Source organism: Eublepharis macularius, chromosome 7 (genome assembly GCF_028583425.1).
Source record: "Eublepharis macularius isolate TG4126 chromosome 7, MPM_Emac_v1.0, whole genome shotgun sequence".
NCBI classification, from domain to species: Eukaryota; Metazoa; Chordata; class Lepidosauria; order Squamata; family Eublepharidae; genus Eublepharis; species Eublepharis macularius.
This window is the reverse complement of record NC_072796.1, coordinates 86576950-86600050: the sequence shown is the minus strand read 5'-3', so window position 1 is coordinate 86600050 and position 23101 is coordinate 86576950.

Here is a 23101-nt window from a genome sequence, read left to right as displayed (position 1 = left end):
ACAGCTGGAATATCCCATAAACAATGCAATAGGTTACAGCAACAATCAATACACAGCCATATGGGTACATGCTTCTGCATAGATCCATCTGTCACCTAGGAGTGAGCATGCCCTGAGCATGCAGCACTCTATTTCCTCTCCGTTAATTACTTGGAAGCAGCTAATAGAAAAAGATTTCTCCCTGCTGACTAAAGGAACCTAGTCCCTGCAGCACAATATTTCCATGGCAATTGCCTGCACCCAAGCTCAAGCCATTAACATGGTTATAGCCATGGATATCATACACAATTCCATGAGCGTCACCATCCCCATCGAAGTGAGATGGCTCATAAAAGCCAACCTCACCCAAGCGGAAATCCAACTAGAAGACTGGCGGAGTCTCGTTAATGCCTCCTATGACTCTTACCACCACGAACTGCGCCTGTTCATTCTGTGATGGCCCAAGAATCCTTCCCCATCTATCCAATTGTCCCCCTTGGCTTGCAAACGAGCACTGGGACCATTTTGTACTCAAGGTCTGCAATCACTGGGCCAGAGCTTCCACCTCCAGCTGGCAGACTGTTAATACTGAAAGCTGCTGACACAGAGAAACTTTCGGGTTCATCTGCGACAGTGATGCCTTAGAGACACATCACCCTTGCCTAACCCCAGAAAGGATCTAGAAGGCCAGTGCTCATACAATGTAGCAACTGAAGAAAAATCCATCCTGGTTTACAAAGGAAAAGGCTGTGCCTGTGTTGGAACTGCATGCAGCACAGTCCACATTAATTCAGACAAAATACAGCTCATGGTGACCCTCATAAATAGATGGTTCTGTAATTGAACTTCCATCAAAGGTTATGATTTTGAATTTAGTGTCCGTTTGGACTAGGCAGGAAATCTCCTTATCCCCTGTTTTATATCAGAATACTTTCTCCTAAGTTTTTCATCCATTTTATCATACAGGTCTTAACTTGTTCCATTTCTGTGCAGTGTTACAATAAAATTTTGTAAATTTTCCCTAATAGATGCTTCAAATCTCCAGATAATAATAATTAAAATTCTATTTTTTCTCTTAGCCTACAGTCTTCTTTAAGAGTCTGTTCTTTGAATCTTGATACTATTTGGTGATATATCAGCCATGGAATATTTTTGTCTTGCGTTTGAATATCTTGCCAAGTTTTTACATTTCCTTTCTTATCAGTCATTGATTTATAGCTGAGCTGATCAGTTCTATTTCTAGTGGCACCATCATAATGGGCATTTATTGGTGACATCAGTGGGGAGATCAGTGGGCTTAGGTTTTTTCCTGTATTTAAACCATGTTTTAAGTAGTCCTTCTTTTAGTATATGGGTCCCATCCTGTTTTTGAATAATTTCAATGATTTATTAAGCCATAAATAATTGTGGATGCCTTCTTTAGCATCTGCTATCTCCAGTTTAATGTGTCTACTACTCAGATTTATAATCCAATCTGTTATCCAAACTAGAGATGGGCATGAACAGCAATATGAACAAAAAAATGCCACGAACAGCCCAATCTGCTGTTCGCGAACAAGCTGTTTGTGAGGCCCTATTCTAAACGAACAGGTGGTTGTTGCACGTCTCGTTCATTGCTGTTTGTTGCTGTTTGTCAAACCAGACAGTCTGGCACCTGCAATCAATTTCCTTGGCAATGTAGGCAGGGATTGTCTGAACTCTGTCTGAACTTCTGCTGTTGCCCTGGAAACCCCGATCTAAGCCCAATTTAGCTTGATAGGCAGGTCTTCCTTTCAAGTGTGGAGCTCCAAATTTGTTACAAGGGAGCAAAGAGCACGGGCGAGGGGGGCTCCCAGCTGTGGCTTAGTTTGCAGACAGTGGAGAGGGAGAGACAGTTGCTGTTGGCATTTTGATAGAGAGAGTGCATTGGAGCTTGAATTTTCTTTTTGTGTGGTGGGATAGGGATCTACCCCTTCAAGTTCCAGGGCTGCTGCCAGGCTCTGGGGCCAAGCTATTATTTATTATTGGTACCTTTCCTGGTGCCTGCTCAGATCAGGTTTCTGAGAGTGGTGCAGTAGGGATCTTGACCAAACTTGGATGATGGCTGGAGGAGAGCCTGCTGGCCCCACAAACAGCCAACCATGAAAATGTTCGTGAACAGAGCCATGTTCGTGGCTGTTCATGAGTCCTTTTTCATGGATGGCAACGAACAATGAACATCATGTTCATTTTTTTCCTGTTTGTGCGCATCTCTAATCCAAACTAGTGCTACCGCTTGGTGATACAATTTGATGTAAGGTACTGCCAGTCCTCCTCATTTTTTATCATCCTGTAATACTTTGTCTTATTCTTGATTTCTTCCCTTTCCGCATTAAGCCATTCATTGCTTTCTGCTACTTATTTAAGGTCTTTTGGTCTATATGAATTGGGATAATTTAAAATAGAAAATTCAATTTTGGTAGTATGTTCATTTTAACAGCAGAGATTCTTCCTTGCCGTGAAATATTCAATTTTCCCCATCTATGCAAATCTTCCATAATTATTGTCCAGACTTTTTGATAATTGTCCTTGATAAAGATTGTCATTTCATGCTGATACATTTATCCCTAAGTATTTTACTGGCTTTGTAGTAATGGTGCAGTCCATTATTTCTTCAATCTCTTCTCGTTCCTCTGTCATTGTCAAAAGTCACTTTATCTTTGTTTGTTTTTTATTCAACTTATATCCAGAGTCGTACTGTCCAAATCTTGATATTTGTTCCATTACGTAAGTAAGGGAATTGTTTGGGTTCGTCACTGATATGACCACATCTATTTTCATTTGACATATCTCTTTCCCCTCCTTTATTCCAACAATTCTTTTATCTTGCCTGATTCTCACTGCCAAGATTTCCAAAGCGATAATAACCAATAAAGGTGATATATTGTCGAAGGCTTTCATGGCCGGAGAACAATGGTTGTTGTGGATTTTCCAGGCTGTATAGCCGTGGTCTTGGCATTGTAGTTCCTGATGTTTTGCCAGCAGCTGTGACTGGCATCTTCAGAGGTGTAGCACCAAAAGACAGAGATCTCTCAGTGTCACAGTGTCGAGAAGATGTTGGCAGGTAATTTATAATAAAGGTGACATTTTAATAAAGGTGATAATTTTAATAAAGGTGATAAATTTTAATAAAGGTGATATTTTAATAAAGGTGATAATTTATAATAAAGGTGATATTGGACATCCCTCTCGTGTGTCAGGCTATGGATGACAGGATATGGTAGACAGATCCCTGTACCATTGCAGCAAGACGCAGGTTCTTGGTTAAATGATTTTTATTCAGAAATCAGATCATTTCCATGTATATGTCCATAGAACTACTCAGAAGCAAGGTAAGCATCTAAGCAGCAAGAGTAAAAGTTGACAGGAATGACACCATGTGAGAGAGACATCTCTTTTAACATTCAAGTCTGATCCTTTCCCCCTTCCCAATAATAAACAAGACTTTGGTGCTCTTTTTGTTTGAGAATGTTTCGTATATTTATAATATGAAGTTGAGTCACTAGAAAACAAGACATAGCAAAGCCTGGGAGTGAGTAGCATACAAGGTCAGAAACACTGGAAGCTGCTGCAGTTCTTTGATAAACACCTGTGAACTCCTGTGAAAGAAATAGTTATGGCATTGGTAAAATGACATTGAGTTACAGCAGGATACATTGGTTCAGAACAAAAAGGATCATTAAAATTGGCATGGATGGGGCTCAGACATGACATTGTGTTCCTTTTGTTATTTCAATTTTCTTCATAAACAAACCATTTACTAGGGTTGCAGCTTGCTGATTGGTGTAAATACTTTGGATCCAATTCAAGAACTCAGTCCCACAATTCATTCTTTGCAATTCTTTCATAAGAAATTTCCAAGACATAATATCGAATGCTTTTTCAACATCTAAAAACATAAATGAAGTTTTTTCACCTTTTCTTCTTGAGTATTCAATTGAATTGAGCAGATATCTGATGTTATCTTACATATACCTCTTTGGGGAAAGGCCTGTTTGATCTTCATGAATTACTTCTGAGATACATCTTCTTAATTTAAGCCATTATTATTGTAAATATCTCGAGGTCCACATTCAGTAAGGAGATGTGTCTATATGATAGTGGTATAAATGGTGCTCCTACACATCAAGCGGGCCACACACTGGATCTGATCTTTGGGTTGGGGGTTCAGGTGGACCTAGATGCTATTACAGTGGTGCCATGGTCGGACCACCATGTCCTGAAGGCTCGTCTGGGAGTGCCAACCCCCTCCTGCATGGGCGGCAAGCTGATCTATGCTCGCCCATGGAGACTCCTGGATCCAATTGGTTTCCAGAATGCTCTGCAGGATATAATGCCCCCTGGCAGTTCATTGGATGAGCTGGTGGAAGATTGGCAGGACTGTCTCTCGAAAGCCATCAATGAGATTGATCCCCATTGCCCTCTCCGTCCCTGTGCCAGACTGGGTATACAGAGGTGCTACATCAGATGAAATGGAAACTGAGACGGCTAGAGCGAGTGTGGCGACAGAATCGTAGTAAAGAGGAAAGATAATCTTAGAGAGCATTTATGAAGGCCTATGAGGTGGCTGTGAAGGTGACAAAGAGGGAGTACTTTTCTGCCTCCATAGCGTCTGCAAGCTCACACCCAGCAAAATTGTTTCAAGTTGTTCGGACCCCTGCCCGTCATGGCTGGTGAAAGCCAGTGCCGATAGGTTGGGGGCCGAATTGGAGGATATTATTAATTCATTGTTAAGATCTGGGGCTTTTCCCAGGGCGTTGAAGGAAGCTGTGGGGAGGCCTCTCTTTAAAAAGCTGTCTATGGACCCCACAGACCCATCCAGTTACCACCCAGTATCAAACCTCCCATTCCTGGGAAAGGTGATTGAGCGGGTGGTGGTGGAACAGCTGCAGGCTTTCCTGGAAGAGACTTCTGTCCTGGACCCATACCAGTCTGGTTTCCATCTGGGCCATGGGAAAGAGACAGTGTTGGTCGCCCTCATGGACGATCTCTGCAGACACGTGGATCGAGGCAAGTCTGTGCTGTTGATATTGTTAGATCTCTCAGTGGCATTCGATACGGTCGACCATGAGTTGTTGGCCCACCGTCTTGCCAATGTGGGGATCCGAGGGATGGCCTTGCAGTGGCTTTTCTCTTTTCTCCACAGTCGGGGACAGAGGGTAGTGCTTTGGGAGAAGGTGCCCATGCACAAGTCACTGGTATGTGGCGTCCTGCAGGGGGCGATACTGTCCCCCTGTTGTTCAATCTTTATATGCGCCCCCTCGCCCAGCTGGTGCGGAGTTTTGGACTGGGTTGTCACCAGTATGCAGATGACACCCAGTTGTATCTGTTGATGGGCGGCCGACCTGGCTCTGCCCCGGATGCCCTTCTGAGAGCTTTGGAGGCCGTGTCTGGTTGGGTGAAGCAGAGCAGACTGAAGCTGAACCTCACGAAGACGGAGGTCCTGTACTTGGGCCTTGGGCTGTCGGATGTGAGGTTCCATCTCCCAGCCTTTGGAAGGGCCTCGTTGGTGCCTGTCTCATTGATTAAAAGTCTTGGCGTGATCTTGGATTCCTCCCTATCTATGGAGACCCAAGTTGCATCTGTTGCCCAGACTGCTTTTTTCCACCTGTGGCAAGCCAGGCAACTTGCCCCCTCTCTCTTAGCCCGGGACCTAACGACAGTGATCCATGCAATGGTCGCCTCCAGGCTGGACTACTGTAATTCACTCGATGCAGGGCTTCCCTTGGGTCTGATCCGGAAACTACAATGGGTCCAGAATGCTGCTGCTCGTGTCCTGATGGGTATTCCATACAGGACACATATTACACCAATCCTACAGCAGCTTCACTGGCTCCCCATGGAATTCCGGATCCGTTTCAAGGTATTGGTTTTAACCTTTAAAGCCCTAAACAGATTGGGACCAGCATACCTGAGGGACCATCTCTCCCAGTAAGTGCCCCGGAGAGCGCTTCATTCAGTGGGTAAGAACTTACTGGTGATCCCTAGCCCTAGGGAGGCTCGTTTGGCCTCGACCAGGGCCAGGGCCTTTTCAGTCCTGGCCCCAACCTGGTGGAACTCTCTGTCTGAGGACACTTGGGCCCGCCAGGATCTTGTATCATTTCGGCGGGCCTGCAAGATGGAGATGTTCCACCAGGCTTACTGTTGAGGCCAGCATCAGGACCATCATTGAGCCTCCCACTGGTCTCCGGTATTCGAGTACAGCTCGTGTGTCTGTCTACCTCCTCTTTGTATGCTGGGGGCAGGAATGTGTAGCCAACTATATCAGGTTTTTGTATATATGTAATTTTAATTGCTGAATTTTATTGTAGAATCTGCTATGTAATTGTAGGACTATTGTACACCATCCTGAGCCCACTTGTGGGGAGGGCGGGTTAAACACCGAATAAACTAAACTAAACAGGTCATTTCCCTCTTTATGTATTAAGGCTATGTTTGCTTCTTGCCACATCCATGGTAAGATCTTCCTGTCTCGTATCTCCTTCATCACTTTTTGCCAAGGTATAGCTACTATGGCCTCAAAACATTTGTAATAAGCGGCTATGAATCCATCTGGGTGTGGAGCTGTTGCAGCCTTCAGGTTTTTTAGTGCAAAATTTATCTCTTATATTGTTATTGATTGATTTGGGATGTTTCTGTGCTTGGTCATGAACTCTTTAATTGGTGTCTCTTGCAGATATTTCTCCATCTCTTCTTCTTTTGTGGCTTCTTCTTTGTAAAGGTTGGAAAAGAAAGTTCTGATTTGATCTTTCATTTCTTGCTTTTTATAGATTACTTGATTGCCATCCCTGATTCCCGGTATCCTTCTTTTCTTTTTCTCTTTTCTCAGGCAGTACACCAAATATCTTCCAGGTTTATTTGCAGCTTCAAAATGTCTTTGTTTTAGATATTTCAATTTTTTTCTGAGTTTCTTCTGCCTCCTGTAAATCTAATTGGTTCTTTGGCAGCTTGATTTCTTTCCATTTTTCTTTATCCCTTGTTGTTTTGTGTTCTTGTTCCAATTTCTTCAATTTTTGCGTTAGATTGACTGTTACTTCCAGCTTTGCTTTTTTCTTTTTGGATGCGATTGCTAACAATGTTCCTCTTACATAGGCACTACTGGCTTCCCAAATTGTTATTGGATTGACATCCTTTGTGGTATCTATCCTGAAATAGTCAGTCAGTTCTTTCCTACATTTTTGCAATACATCCTCTCGTAGCAGCAGAGTGTCATTCAATCTCCATCTTCTTTCTTTCTTGCCTCCACTTTGACAGATTACATCTATTGGGGTTATGATCGGCTAAAGTCCTTGGCTGAATTTCTGCTTTGTCTACCTTTGTCAGAAGACTTTGGATATCCAACACATCTATTCTGGAGTACATTTGATGCTTGTCTGAGAAAAATATATAATCTTTTTATTTTTTGTGTAACCATCTCCAAATATCCTCCAATTCCAGAGTTGACATATAGTTGAATACACACTTTGGAAGATTCCCTCCCAACCTTGTAGATCTATTTACTTTTAAAGTTCTATCTTGATCATTTTTTCTCAACTTTAGTTTCCCCTGTAACAATATTTAATTTTAATCCTAATGTCTGCAGGGACTCCAATGCAGAGGTACTTTTGTCAACTCATAACATTTAGTCCCACTTACTTCAGCATATGTTTGTTTCTTGAGAGATCTTGTATATAGAAGATCTTTATTCATATTGGAACTTTTACACATAAAAGAAACAGACACAAAAATGACTAATAATTATACTGAAAACATTCTTCAGAAGTGCTCCAAAAATGGCTTCCAATTTCCTCCTTGGAACAAAATACAAAACATGGTACATTCTATGCTCCTGCGAGACCATTCTCTCTTTTTATCCCAGCTTCTTCAGAGTATGCTCCATTAGAAGCATAATGGGGAGGAGCACTACTTGTTTCCTCCTCCTTCACTCTGCTTTTGCCCTTTGAGAATTGGAGTGGGAGCAAGAATTAATCTTCCCAGTATCCCCTCAGCCCTCTTTAAGTACTGTTTAGCAATCTGAGCATGCTTTGGGGGGATCTACAAATTCTCTTCATCTCATGAGAATTGGACAACATTTTGGCATCAGTGATGTAGGCATTTCACTAATTAACAAACCACGTCAGTGGCCTCCAGCATCTTCAGTGTGGAAATCCTCATGCTGGGCAGTAGGCTGATTCTTGTGGTAGGATATAATAAAATGACCTTTCAGCCTAGTATTTGTGTAAGAATTTTCAATATTGCTGTGAATGTTGGGTCCACACTGTGTGAATGGTCAGAACTTAAGTTCAACTGCATAAGTTTATGGATAGTCTGGTAAAAAAAGAGCTAGTCCCCCTTCCCCCAGTTTGTCAATTTATTTTTGATGCCTACCTGCTGCAAAGTAGGTAGGGTCAGGATGGGAGAGCTGCTGCACATATGCAATGGGGGCCATCCAAACTCAATGTTACCAAACAGCTCTAGCCTTTTCCTTTCCCTGCCTGGTGAATTTATTTGGTTGGGGTGGTTTTGAGGGTGGGAAAGGAGAAGCTCTCCTTTTGAGGAGGGGGCAGCCATTCTAGCCATGCTATCGGGTTGGATCCAGACTAACATTTTCCAGGGGCTCAAGGACTTCTACATCTACCGGTGCAGTATGAATTTCCAGCCTCCTTTGTCAGCAGAAGGGGACCCCCGAGGAGCAGGATTTGGATAATTCAGGATGCCATTGGAGGACAAAGACACAATAAGGTGTAACTATTTAGGATTGCACTGTAAGTATCTTCTCCAAGCTGTATCAGAGTTATATCTTGCTGTTCCACAAGCAAGATAGCTTTTTTTCTTGACACTGCAATATAAAATAAAGTAAAAGTACCACACAATATGAAAGAGTGTCAAGGGACATGAAGATAAGGGAATTATATTAGACATGTAAAGAGAAAGAATTAGGAATAGAAGAAGACAAGCGTCTTGATTAAGAAGGCGCTTTTCCCTTATTCATTTTATTGATCAAGAACAGAATAGCTGGAAGCTTATGTATTACTTTGATTATATAACACAGCAAACAGCAAAGCAAGTAATAATCGTCTATGGCCTTTAAAACTGCAAATGTCTGAGAAATCAGCTTTTTTGTCAGCCCATAACATCAAAGGGGGGGGAACGTGTTGAACCCAATGAGCAGGCTGCTGTAATCCTGGATTGATCCTCTACACTTTCAGAGAGAAGGATTAGTCATTTACTATTATGTGCACAATATTGATAGATCTCTTGAAACTAGGGCAGACTACACATTTAAACAAATACTCTGGGCTACATAGAGGACTTCTCTGAAAATTAGTAATTATTACACACCACTGAAGATTTCACTTGCTTCCTATGAATGCTTTGCCAGTTTATGTTCTTGCTATATCCATAATGAAGGGCATGAGCTGCAAAGCCTTTGCAGGCAAAACTGGCTGCCTCATCTATTGTTGAAAGGCACCTGATCCAGCAGAGCCCTCTCAGAGAGCCACAGAGAGCCAAGTAGGGTTGACAGCCTCCTGGTGGGGCCAAAAGATCCCCTGGATTTACAACTGTTCTCCTGACTACAGAGATCAGTTCCTCTGGAGAAAATGCCAGCTTCCAAGGGTGGACACCATGGCACTATACTCTGCTGAAGTCCATCTCCTCTCCAAACCCCTCCCTCTCCAGGATCCACTCCCAAAATCTCCAGGAAATATCCAACCTACAGGTGGCAACCCTAGGTCCTGGCCACTTCCAGTTTTTGAGATGTCTAGCCATAATCAAACTTTTTAAAAAGATGATGCCTGAAAATAAAATAGGGCACTAAACAAGAGCAACAAATTCTATATTAGTTAACAAAAATGTCTTTTACCAACTTACATCTCTTATTTGCTTAAATTTTCAGATCTAAGCATTTTGGCCAAATAGAGACGTGCATAAAAACAAGCTGCAAAAAAGTTAATGAGTTTCTAAATTTGAGGCCCTATTTTAAACTTTAGACCCAGGCCAAATGGATTGGCCCTGGAGCCAGCAACTTTGCTAAAGTTAAGCAGCTCTGGGGCTCATCAATACCTGAGCAGGAGATTTCCTAGGAACCCTGAGTAGATTGCTTTGATAGGGAAAGGTGGACTATGCAATGAATAAATAAATACCTATTACTGCATTTTTGTGTATATATATATAAAGCTTGCCAGGCATCCTGCTATGATGCCTGCAAGCCCCATTGCCCTGTTGCCACTCTGAGAGGCAGGGGGAGAAAAATAAATTTAAAAATAGTGACATTAAATCATCTTTTGTGATTGTGCTGTGGTAATTAACTGCTGTACTGATGAGAGTTGCTGAACGTAGCTCTCTGCTTTATTTTAACCAACAACGAACTAGCACAGAAAACAAAAGTAAGAGAACAGTCTAGCCAGTGGAGTGTTCCAACTAACTCTTTATTATCCATTTTACTACATCACCAGTGTCACCCATGCGTAGACTTCCGGTTTGGCTAATGGAGGGCTGAAGCGGTCCAGGGAGCTGGACTGTCAAGAGTGACTGTTTGGGGCAGGCCAGGTACTCAGATCACCAGCTGCCACTCCTCTCCAGGTAGGAGAGGAGCCAGAACGCTACAAGTTCCAGAGAGAGCGAGATCTCAGCAGTGGGGAGGGTCCTGAACAAAGGTTCTCCCACATTGCTTTGAGGTACTCTCAAAGAAGGATGAGCTAACATCTCTGCAGCACTCTTTGAGTCATTGTTCAGCATAAGCCCGCCAGGATCCAAACTTCAGAACCAGATTTGGCTAACTGGTAACGAAAGAGGCAGCACGAAAGACCCAAACAGAACAAATCGAGGTAAAAGATCTTTATCTGGCTTTCGGATTTAAAAAGAGAAGGAAAATTTTTATTAAAAATGAAAATTGTGGACTGAGATGATAGAATAAGACAGGAGCAAGGCATCTTGAAGGAAGATTTGAAATTTGATAGACTATAAAGCGCAAAAGAAGAGAAAATAACTTTTGTTTATGCATACTTGCGGTTTGGAGAAAGATAGCTGGCTGTGAGAAAAGGGGAGGAGGTGGAGGAATGGCTGAGTAAACATCGCGAGAGAACAGAATGCAAGAAGGATAGCGAGTGGAACTGCCTAGAGAGGCTTGATTTGGAAAAGCAGGAAGAAGGAAGTAAAGCAGCAAAGAAGACCCTGAAGAAACAACGCGAGATATAGCAGCGAGAAGGCAAGAGGAAGTGGATATTCATTATTTCGAACTATCATAGAGCTGCCATAGAGACTCTCCGCCCGATATCTGGTGAGACTAAAACAATACAAATATTTAAAGCAAAAGATAAAGAAGATGTCGGGGTGGGGGTGAGAAATCTAGTGTAAGCTTGAAGAGAGTGGAGAAGGAACGGCAGGCTGCTATGAGATCGGCTATAAAATCGCTGGGAAAAAAAGTTGCAGAGGGTCACAAAGCATTGATACAATCTATCCAGGAAATGAACGAAAGATTAATTAAAAGCATTAAGGACATATTTAAAACAGAAGTGGAATTGAGAGATGAGGAGCAAGCAACTAGGCAGACAATTCAAGGAGAGGAGCAGGCGGCAGAAATCGAATACAGAACAGCAGGATGCAAGCAACAAAAATGCGAGGGGCAAGAAGAAGCGGAGCAGTATTTGCAAGAAGAAATGAATGAAGATCTACTAGGATCTTTAAAGAATCAAGTGCAAGAATTAGCAACAAGCATGAAAGACAGAACCATCTCCAGTTATTTTAAGCAGAAGAAGCTACTAAGTGACAGAAGAATTCAAGTGAAGAAGAAAGCCTGGAAAAGCAACATGAATACAAGAATCAAGTTACAAGTGGAAGTTACTTAAAAGACTAAGGCCATAGTTTAAAGTTTGAAGAGTTTATTTTTTATTTTTTAGCATTGGGGTGTATGATGTTTGTAAGGTTAAAAGTTAAATGAAGAAATTAGTAAATTAAGACAAATGGAATAAGTGGGAAATGTAATGTATAGTTAATTAGGTAAATTGACATTAAGTAAATTTATACACAGAATTGTAGAAGGAACTAAGAGAAAGGTCAAATTGTTAATTTTAAATTAAAGTGTTATACTAGAGAATAAATTAAATTAAAGGACTGGGGAAATCTAGGTAAAAAAAAATGGGAACTACAAATGGAATGTTTTGAAGAAATTTATATGTGCAAAAAGATACAAGTGGGAGCTGTTTAAAAGACTTAGGCCATAGTTTAAAGCTAGAAGAGTTTTTTTTTTCTATTTTTAGAATTGGGATGTATGATGTAAATGCAATGTTAAAAGTTAAATGAAGAAATTAGCAAATTAAGACAAATGGAATAATTGGGAAATGTAATGTATAGTTAATTATGTAAACTGACATTAAGTAAATTTATACACAAAACAGTAGAAGGAACTAAGTGAAAGGTTAAATTGTTAATTTTAATTTAAAGTGCTATACTAGAGAATAAATTAAATTAAAGGACTGGGAAAATATTAAGGTAAATGTATGTAAAAAAATGGGAACTACAAATGGAATGGTTTGAAGAAATTTATGTGTGTAAAAGAAATATGTTTTGATGGCTTTTTGATAGTTTATTAATAGTTACAGAATTGTATTAAGAAATGGTAAGTTAGGATTTTACCTCTAGCTATTAGGGACAAATGAAAAGCAATATAGAACAAATGATAAGAAATTATGGGGCCGTAGTGCTGTCGGGAGTCTGCACAGAAAAGGGGGGAGGGGAAGGGGGTGGGATGCATCTATGGATATAGAGGGGAATGTATCTGTAAGATATGAATGAACTGTATGTCAACCCATCCAATAAAATTGTTTTTTAAAAAAACCAGTGTCACCCATGCACCTCCTTGTCCCCTCCCCCAGCCTTCCCAATGATTGCCAGGAAACCAGGTTGACCTGGCTACCCTAAATGGAGTAACTAGTAAGCAGGGTTGGCCTGGGTTATTAATTGGATGAGAGACCTCCAATGAAGACCAGAGTTGCAGAGGCAGCCAATGGCAAACCACCTCTGTTAGTCTCTTGCCATGAAAACCCCACCAGGGGTGGTGGGGAGTCACCATATCAGCTGTGACTTGAGAGCACTCTCCACCATCATCACTAAAGACATGCTCCTAGATCTGCCTCCTAAACCCAATATAAAGAAGCTAAAAGCAGTAGGAGAAATTCATGCAGTAGCTGCAGCAATAGACGAGTTCTTCTTGTAATACCTCTTGGGAGAGAAGCTTGTCTGACTAAAAATGTTCTCAAAAATATGAATAGTTATATGTAGACATGGGCACGAACCAAAATAAATTAACGAACCAGCGAATCGTGGTTTGGTGCAGACAACGATCCCGAATTAGCAAACCACAATGAACATCTCCCGTTGCCGACCCGGTTCGTGGTTCGTGGTTCGTGGAGGCCACAGCAGGGCGCGCTGCTATTCCCAGTGATACAGGAATGGTGGGTTCGGCAGTGGCCGCCGGGCCTGGCGGGCACGAGGAGGCAGCGGGGGGCCTGGTCACTCGCTGGCGGCACCCCTCATGTGCCCGCCCATCAGGCCGAACTGGAGCGCACTAGTATTCCCTGTGCAGGCAGGAACAGTGGGTGCTGGCAGCAGCTGCCGGGTTTGGCGGGCACAGGGAGACGGCGATGAGCATCTCTAGTTATGGAGAAACCTGCTCAAGACAGTTCACAATCAGAACTTAAACAAAACATCAACACCATACATTCTTTTAAAAACAAATTAGAGGCATAAAAGCAGCATGAAGAAAACATTGAGCAGTGTAAAATGATATTCATAAAATAGTCCTCCAGCTAGAAGCAGACCATAAAAGCAGCTGCTATGTCTTTATCTGAGCTCATTCTTCTTGTCTGATTGATCTGTTGGTTGGAACCAGATTCTTGAAGACCTCCCAAAGGCCAATTTTCATTCTCTTTTTCTCTAGGCTTTGTACAGCATAAAATAGGCATGTTGTCTTCTATACCGCTGTCTCTTCAGCCCGTTATCAGACGATCCAACCTGCTCCTGTATCGGACTATCTCATCATTTGGAAGCAGAGTGATTTGTGTGTTATGGATCCTTCACTTGTGCTCAAACACTCTGCAGTGGAAAGCAATTAGTAAGACCATTGGCAAAGAGACTGGCATGTTCCATTTGCCTCAAAATAGTCAAGTTTCTCCCACTCTCCAGCTTCTTATCCAATGTCAATAGTATTCTAACTTTATTGAAAGTTGTTAAAATTTTATTGTATTTTTGTTAACCACTTTGGATCCCCACTGAGGAGAAAAACAGGATAAAAATACACTAAATAAATAAATAAATTGAAATCAATGACCTCAGAAGGAGTAACTGCTTAGGATTGCACTGCAACAGACTTTGTATTGGTTCTTATCTGAAAGTGGACATACTGTCCTATTAACAAGAGCTAGGTAGGAAGTTAAACCACATGCTTAGCCAGTGATAGTTTAGATCACTTATTGCCACAAGCCCATTCATTTCCCTTACTGAAGGAAGAGAAGGTTTCACTTTCTCCATTTCCTCCACTGCAGTGTTATTATCACAGAAGTAGGGCTGGGCTATTAGCACTGATCTTTGCTAGTTGATTACAATTGTTTGGAGTATTAACGCTATGCCGAATTCAGATCATGCAGTGCCATTGTCTACTAGGGTTGCCAGGTTCCTTACCCTCCCATTGGGAGGGGTGACCCGGCATTGACCTTACTCTCCCAGGCCTACATGACATCATTGGAAGCGACATCATTTTGCAGGCCCTGGAGCGTGTGTGTGTTTGCACTGGGCTGATTTGGGCCCCAAACGGGCCCAATTCTGCCCTTTTGGGCCCCAAATCAGCATGCTCTGAAGCATAGGAGGGCTCTTGGGGTGGCGCAATGATGTCACTCCCAGGGGTGACGTTGTCACACTGCCCTGGGAGTGCGCCCAGAAGGCCTGCTCCCCTGCCTTTCCCCCTGCCAGCCAGCTGAGTGGTGACTAGACATGGGCATGAACAGCATTACGAACAGAAAAAACCAACAAACAGGCCGCTTGGCTGCTCACGAATGGGCTGTTCATGATGCGCCATTCCAACCGAACAGGTGGTCGTCACAAGCCTCGTTCGTTCTGCTCGGCCGCTGTTCGGGAAGCCAGACACTCAAGTGCATTCAATCAATTGCCTCAGCAATGGAGGGAGGGACTGCCTGAACTCTGTCTGCACTCCCTCTGTCGCCCCAGACACCCCAATCAAAGCCCAACTTAGCTTGATGGGCAGGTCTTCCTTCCAAGCGTGGAGCTGCAAATTGGTTACAATCGGTAACGTGGGAGTAGACACAAGAGGGGAGGGAGGGATGAGGGGGTATTCTGTGGCCATGAGAACTCCAATCTTATAATGGCAAAACCTGTTAGGCAGTTCTGACTGCCAACCACAGACCTCCTGCATTTCTCAATGAGACCTCTGCTTATAAAAGGGCAATGCACTCCCAGTTCAGGCTTTCACTTGCAGCAAGCACTGGAGTGGGACAGAGCTCTTGATAGCCTTTTGGGAGAGAGAGAAGGAGAGTGCATTGGAGATGGGCTTTTTTCTGTGTGTGGTGGGTGAGATAGGGCTGCCAGGCCCCAGGGCTGCTGCGAGGCCCTGGGGCCAAGCTCAGTGGGCACCTCGGCTAAGGGCTCACATTGACTATTATTATTATTAGTATCAGTGCCTGATCTGGTGGTCAGGCTTGTGGGTGTGCTGGGCTAGGACTCTAGCCTCAGCCTCCGGTTCCAGGGCTGCTGCCAGGCCCTAGGGCCAAGCTCAATGGGCACCTCGACTGAGAACTCACCCTGACTAGAACTCACCCTGACTAGGGCTGCCAGGCCCCAGGGCTGCTGCGAGGCCCTGGGGCCAAGCTCAGTGGGTACCTTGGCTGAGGGCTTACATTGACTATTATTCTTTTTTTTATTATCAGTGCCTGATCTGGTGGTCAGGCTTCTGGGGATGCTGGGCTAGGGCTCTAGCCCCTCCCTCTGGTTCCAGGGCTGCTGCCAGGCCCTGTGGCCAAGCTCAGTGGGCACCTCGGCTGAGGGCTCACATTATTATTAGAGCCTGATCTAAGTTGTCAGGTTTCTGGGAGTGCTAGGCTGGGGCTCTAGCCCTAGCCTCTGGTTGAAGGGCTGCTGCTAGGCTCTGGGGCCAAGCTCTGTGGGCACCTTGGCTGAGGGCTCACGGTGTTCTCTCCTTTTCTGTCCTCCTTAATTCTAGTTTGGTGGCACAATGAGTCTTCATGTTGTGGTGGCCACCATGGGTGGTCATGGGGTGAAGTACAAAGGCAGTCGTCCTGGTTTATTTGTGGAAAGCAGTACTGGGTGTGGCTTGGGGACAGCAGAGAGTACTCCCTGTCCCCCAGATTCACCTGTGGGGGCTGTGGAGGAGGTCAAATAGGTCTTTCCGCTGGGGGGAGAGGATCTCTCTCAACATTTTGAGGAGGAGGTGGGTGACGGATCCCTGGAAGAATGGTTTGTGTTTTATGAAACATCCCTCCCATTCCCATCTCAAAACTGTCTGAGGTGTCCCTGCCTGCAGTCCACCCCTCACTCCGTTGTCTGTGGCCAGCTCCAAAGGGCAGCCTGTAACCATTCATCCTCCTTCCCCTGGGGCAGTTGGTGGTCCATGTTTCAACACCTCCGTATGGAGGCACTTTCAGGCCCTTCCTAATGACCCCTATGTGGTGTGGTGCCATGCCTGTGATGTCCTAGTGCCCAGGGGCAAAAACCCAAAGCACCTGTCGTCGACGGCCCTGACTCAGCACCTGAAGACGCACCACCCAAGCCTGTGGTTTCCATCCTCGACTAGCAAAACATCCATTTGGGGGAGAAAGGGGGCAACCAGCTTTTCTGAGCAGGGATCAGTGAGAGGATCACCGGAATCCACCCCAAGCAAGAGTCCTTGCCCTGAGGGTGATGCTGGTGGGAGCAGAGCGCTCAGGCAGGCCGCGCTCGTGGAGGTTGTTCCCTCAAGGTCTGGGACAGTGCAGGTTAGAATGGCGAGGTTGAGTGTTCAGGTAGAGACGATTGCCCTACATGGTTTGCCTCTATCCATTGTGGAGTGCATGGGCTTCCACAGGGTACTAAAACATCTTGCCCTTGGTTTTCCATGCTGGTGCCATGCACCCTTGCCCATCAAGTCCAGCGGGTATCTCGAATGAGGGCTGACATGTTTGGGTCAGGTTTAGCCAAGTCCAGTCCCACTGCTAACAGGCTTCTGAGGCCTTGCTAGGCCTTTCTAGCACAGCCAGATCATCATGACACCTCCTTTCTGAGAAGGCAGGAAAGTGGGTGACGCTGGCGGCAGCCTCCTTTGGGCACTTGTGCAACAGCTCAGGAGCTGTTGCACATGTAGTTGAGCTGCACGGTGGCCCTATCCATTGCAAACGCTGTGCCCTCTGAGCAGGGGGAATGGGTCCCTCGACTCATGTCCTTTCCGCAAAGGCAGGAAGGTGGCCAATGTCAGCAGCTGCTGCTGCCCCATTTCTTTCTCTCCCTTTCTGGAACCACTCTGACCATCCAAGCAACCCCTCCTGTCCCGTCCATCCCCTCCTTTCTGCGAAGGCCAATTGGCCAATTGTGTAACAGCTCAGGTGAATCTGACGAAGAGAACTTTTGATCTCAAAAGCTTATGCTACAATAAAGTTGGTTAGTTTTAAAGGTCCTACTGGACTCTTTACTATTTTGCAACTACAGACTAATATAGCTAATTCCTCTGGATCTTATGATTAGAGTGGCTATGCAGGGGGCATAAATGTCTTGCATGGATATATAAGTGCATTGACAGCATACCTCTCAAACAACATCTCTATAATTGCAAGAGTCTTTTAAAAGCTTCCAAAAATTGGTTTCTGTCATGTAGAGAAAATCAATGGCAGAACCTGAAATCCAGACACTTGCTGAGAGGTTAAAAGTAACTTACTTAGTGTTTGCAACAGGGTAATTCTCCAAGAGTGTTCTACCTGCTTATGTAACTGTTGCTGTGACCTTCAGTGATATTTAACTTTACCTGATTGAACTTTTCTACACTCCTTTCCAATTGATATCCTATAACACAGTCCACGATTTACTTGGCGATTTTGTCCAGATAACCTTTTTTATTCTCCAGTTGAATGTAAGACACATTCTGAAAATCTTTATAAAATCTCAAAATGTTTATTTCTTTTTTATTCACTTCAGTTATAGCCCACCTTTCTTACTGAAACATAAAACCAACAATATAGAGAATATGCAGCACTATAAAATTGGAGAACAATGCAGTGATTAATACGTTATGTGTAACCAAAGAGTAATAAGACTGGATTACAAAATAAGAGGACAACATTAAAAAAAACAGCATAATCTACCTTAAATTCTACAAACATTAATGATATTGTCATGTTATTGAAAGAAGTTCCATTTTTTCTGAACTGAACCAGCCCAGTAATCTCCTATATTTGAATTTACAGTAGTCACATTTGTTTGTAGCTACACATCTTACCAACATAGTTTTCTTTGTATATTTGTACCTGTGTAAATGGGCCATGTGAGAGCCTCCAAAAGCTAAAGGGGTATAACAAAAATCATTTTATGGTAATGGAGGACTTTCAGACCCAAGGGTAAAAATTGTTCAGCTTTCCATCATTGATCCCTCTTTCCTGCCCAATGTTTTAATTGTTTTTGTATGTATTTTAGCTCTGGTTTTAATGGTTTTTAAGATGTGACTTTATTATGTATGTTTTTAATTTTTTTGCTGCTTTGATGGATCTTATGAGAGCAGAAAGGCTGGGTATAAATTTTGTAAAATTAAGTAAAAACATGAGAGATCTATGATTGGATCTCCTGCCATATGTACTTCATTTATACCCCACTTTTATCCCCAGTGGGGACCTAACGTGGCTTACAACACTCTCCCCCTTCTCCAGCTGAACCTCCCAAAAACTCTGTGAGGTAGGTTAGGCTGAGAGTGTTTGACTGGCCCAAGGTCACCCAGAAAGCTTACATGGCAGAGCAAGGATTCAAACCTTGATCTCCCCAATCCTACTCTGACACTCTACCCAGTACACTACACTCCAACCACTACATTATGCTGTTATGTTATAGTATTTTGGAATAAGGAATAAACTAAACCAGATGAAAATGTACATTCTGACGTCTTATACATATAAAGGTTGTAATAATACATTTATATATTATTCATATAATAGTTTTATTTGATCAAACTATTATTGATTATTATTTTATTTCTGATTTATTACAATGTGATATATAAATATAGTTAAATAAAGCATTTCGTGCTCCACTGATAATAAAGGTTTTGGCAAATGGGTCCAGTCTATAGCACCACAGTTGATATAATTATACAAATTATCTACAAACTATGGCATCTTTCAGCAGCCTGGCTAAAAATGTGCTACAAGGCATCTTTTTCATGTATTAAACATGGAAGTTCTACTTGGTTGACATTGTCAGATCCAGAGAGAGATTCACAGAGATTCACAGACCCAGAGAGAGATCCACAGAGTTTTGCAGAGATGATCCTGCATGCACCCACATGCAGGATCATAGCCTCAAGTGATAAGTATTGGTGGATCTCTTCAAGTGAGGAAATCAAGCTGAAGAATCTGATTGAGAAAGAAACAAAGGTGAAATCTGAGAGCCAAGTCAAGGGTTGGTTGGTTCAAACAAACTGGATTAAACAAATAAAAAAGTTAGAGGGTAGAAATAAGGTGAAAGCTGCTGTATTCAAAGGAGTCACCTTAATTTTGCTGGGATCTAAGAAGTCATTAAGTTTCCAGTAATATTTTTCAAACATATGTAGAGGATGCTCTTTAATAGTATCTTTCTAGAAAAAAGCATTCAGTGGATATAGTTTTATTGCTTAAGCAACAATAGCGTGCTCTCTCTGTTTTTAACTGAACACAGTTTTATGTGATTTAATAAGAAATATAAGTTTCCATTTGCAGCTTTTGTAACAATTCCTATCAGTGTAGCAGTGTGTGGTAAGAATAATGAACAATTTTATGGATTTGTTTTTACTTCCTTGATTCCTCAAGCAAAATCAGTCACATGCCTTTTCCAAATCAGTATTCTAGACTAGAGATGGGCACGAACGGGGAAAAAAATGAATAGGGTGTTCGTTGTTCATTGCCGCCCACGAACAGGGATTAACGAACATAAATGAACATGACCCTTTCGGGAACATGTTCATGTTCGGATGTTCATCGGGGCCAGAACGGGCCCCTTGGGAGTTAGAAAGCCCATATTCGCAGGGAGTGTTCAGCAGACTCTCCTCCAGCCATCATCCAAGTTTGGTCAAGATTGCAATACGGATCTCAGAGTTATACATTCCTAAAGCCAGCACCCCCAGGAAACTCCCATTCGATACAATAGGAGACATCAGATGACTTTGGCCCCATTTCAAGAAATGGACCCCAGACCCTGGCAGGCTCAGGGAGGTGGTGATGGGCTGCCTCACTTGTAAGGGGTGAGGGGCTTGGCAGCACGCCCCATGTGCCTGCCTGCCAGGCCTAGGAGAGGCCACGCACCCCATGTGCCTGCCTGCCAGGCCTAGGAGAGGCCTGTGTTGCCAAGTCAGGGAGATGGATGATGTTGGTGGCTGCCCCACTAGGTGGGCCCGAGGAGGCAGTGTCGGGCCACCTCCCTTGTAGGGGGTGGGGGGCTTGGCCATGTGCTGGTGGCACCCCCCATATGTCTGCCCACCAGGCCTAGGAGAGGCTGGTGTTGCCACGTCAGGGAGATGGGCAATGACGGTGGCCACCCCACCTGGCAGACTCGGGGAGGTGGTGTTGGACCACCTCCCTTGTAGGGAGTGGGGGCTTGACTGCATGCCAGCAGCACCCCCATGTGCCCGCCCACCTGGCCTAGGAGAGGCCAGTGTCACCAAGTCAGGGAGATGGGCGATGACGGTGGCCACCCCACCTGGCAGGCTTAGGAAGGTGGTGTTGGGCTGCCTCCCTTGTAGGGGGTGGGGGGCTTGGCCATGTGCCAGCAGCACCCCCATGTGCCCACCCGCCAAGCCTAGGAGAGGCCCATGTTGCCAAGTCAGGGAGATGGATGATATATTGTCGAAGGCTTTCACACCCAGAGAACGATGGTTCTTGGGGTACAGCCCAGAAAATCCACAACAACCATCGAGATGGATGATGTCAGTGGCCGCCCTGCCAGGCGGGCTCGAGGAGGCAGTGTAGGGCCACGTCCCTTGTAGGGAGTGGGGGGCTTGGCCGTGCGCTGGCGGCACCCCCCATATGTCTGCCCACCAGGCCTAGGAGAGGCTGGTGTTGCCACGTCAGGGAGATGGGCGATGACAGTGGCCGCCCCGCCTGCCAGGCTCAGGGAGATGGTTGATGGACTTGGCTGCCACCACATAACCAAATGTCCCTGAAACAATCTGCTAAGAACACCCTCTAGCAAGACATTGTGGCACACGAGGAGGCCTTGCAGACACACACACACACACACACTGGTGGGTCAGAGACCACAAAATACATCCACCAGGTGGGGACAGCATGGCATCGCAGCAGATGCTGATGTCTGCACTTCGCATGGTGCGGAGGCTGTTGCCACCCAAACACACCAGCAGGACATGATGCATTAGATGGTTAGGTACATGGGCTAGATAAGTTACTTGATAGACAGTTGCATAGCTGTATGGGATAAGTGTATAACATAGAGGGATCCATGGATACACTGGATACCTGTATCGGATGTACAGGTGAGACAGATATAGTGGACAGGGATACTGGGGAGACAGGTGTGTTGCATCAATATTTTTGTCTTATCATTAGACAGTTGGAATGGAATAACCAAGGGTGAAAGTGTGGCCCACCCCTCACATGGAGAAGTGGAGGATCACGTGCTGGCTATCATGGCAGTGTAGGATGCCCTCCTCCTTGTTGGAACCATCGGTTCCCCAAGGAAAGGGGATAGTAGGCAGACAGATAGGTGCCCATGAGGAGAGGTATGGGCTGCCGCCAGCATCACCCACCTGCCTGCCATTGCAGACGTGGTGGGCAATTTATCACCCTAGACAAGAAGGCATAGCAGCGGAGGCTGATGCTGTTGAGGGACCCTCCAGACAGACATGGTGGAGCCAGGAGGACAGTTAGGCCAAAGTGAGACCAACAGGTGATGTCATGGGATCCACCTGGAAGGAATGTAAAGACTGCTGCAGAAGAACCTTGTCCACCCCTTTGTGTGTCAAAGTGGAGGCTTCTCCCAACATCACCCATCTTTCTGCCCTCACAGAAAAGATGGGACCCATTCCCCACTGCTCAGAGGGGACAGCAGGGTCCACGTATAGGGGGCACCATGCTGCACAACTAAATGTGCAACAGCAGCTAAGCTGTCTTGTGCCCAAATGTGGCAGCCACAGACATCACCCACCTTCCTGCCTTTGTGGAAAGAATGGGATTATTGAACTGTTCCCCCCAGTGAAAGGGGACAGCAGCAGCCATGTATGGGGGCACCGTGCTGCACAACTAAATGTGCAACAGCAGTTGAGCTGTCTCATGCCCAAATACAGTGGCTGGAGACATCGCCTACCTTCCTGCCTTCATGGAAAGGACAGGATTATTGAACCATTCCCCCCAAGTGAAAGGGGGCAGCAGGGACCACATATACGGGGCACCATGCTGCACAACTACCTGTGCAACAGCTCCTGAGCTGTATTTTGCTGAAACGTGGCGGCCGCAGACATCTCCCACCTTCCTGCCTTCATGGAAAAGATTGGATGGATTGGAAAGGTCGTTGGGAAGGGTCAGAGTGCTTCCAGAGAGGGTGTGCGGGAATGCAGGCAGGGAGTCTGCCACGAGCTTCTCTAAAAGTCCAGAGTTCAACCAAGCCGACTGGGGAGCAAGCAGGGAGCATAGTCCAGGGAGCCGAATTCAAAGGTCAGAGCCAAGAAAGCAGTCAGAGCAGAGCTGGGTCGCAGTAGCCAGGCAGGTCTGTGCACAGGTGCTTCTGTAATGAGGGAAAGGGCGTCCTGGCTTAAGAGCTCTCACATTCAGGGCAGTGCTGCATCCTGTTAAGACTCAAGGTCATTACGCCGCTGTTTGAGTGCCTGAAGCCTTGCACTTCGCCTCCTTTCCTGTGCAGCAAGACGCTGCCGCAC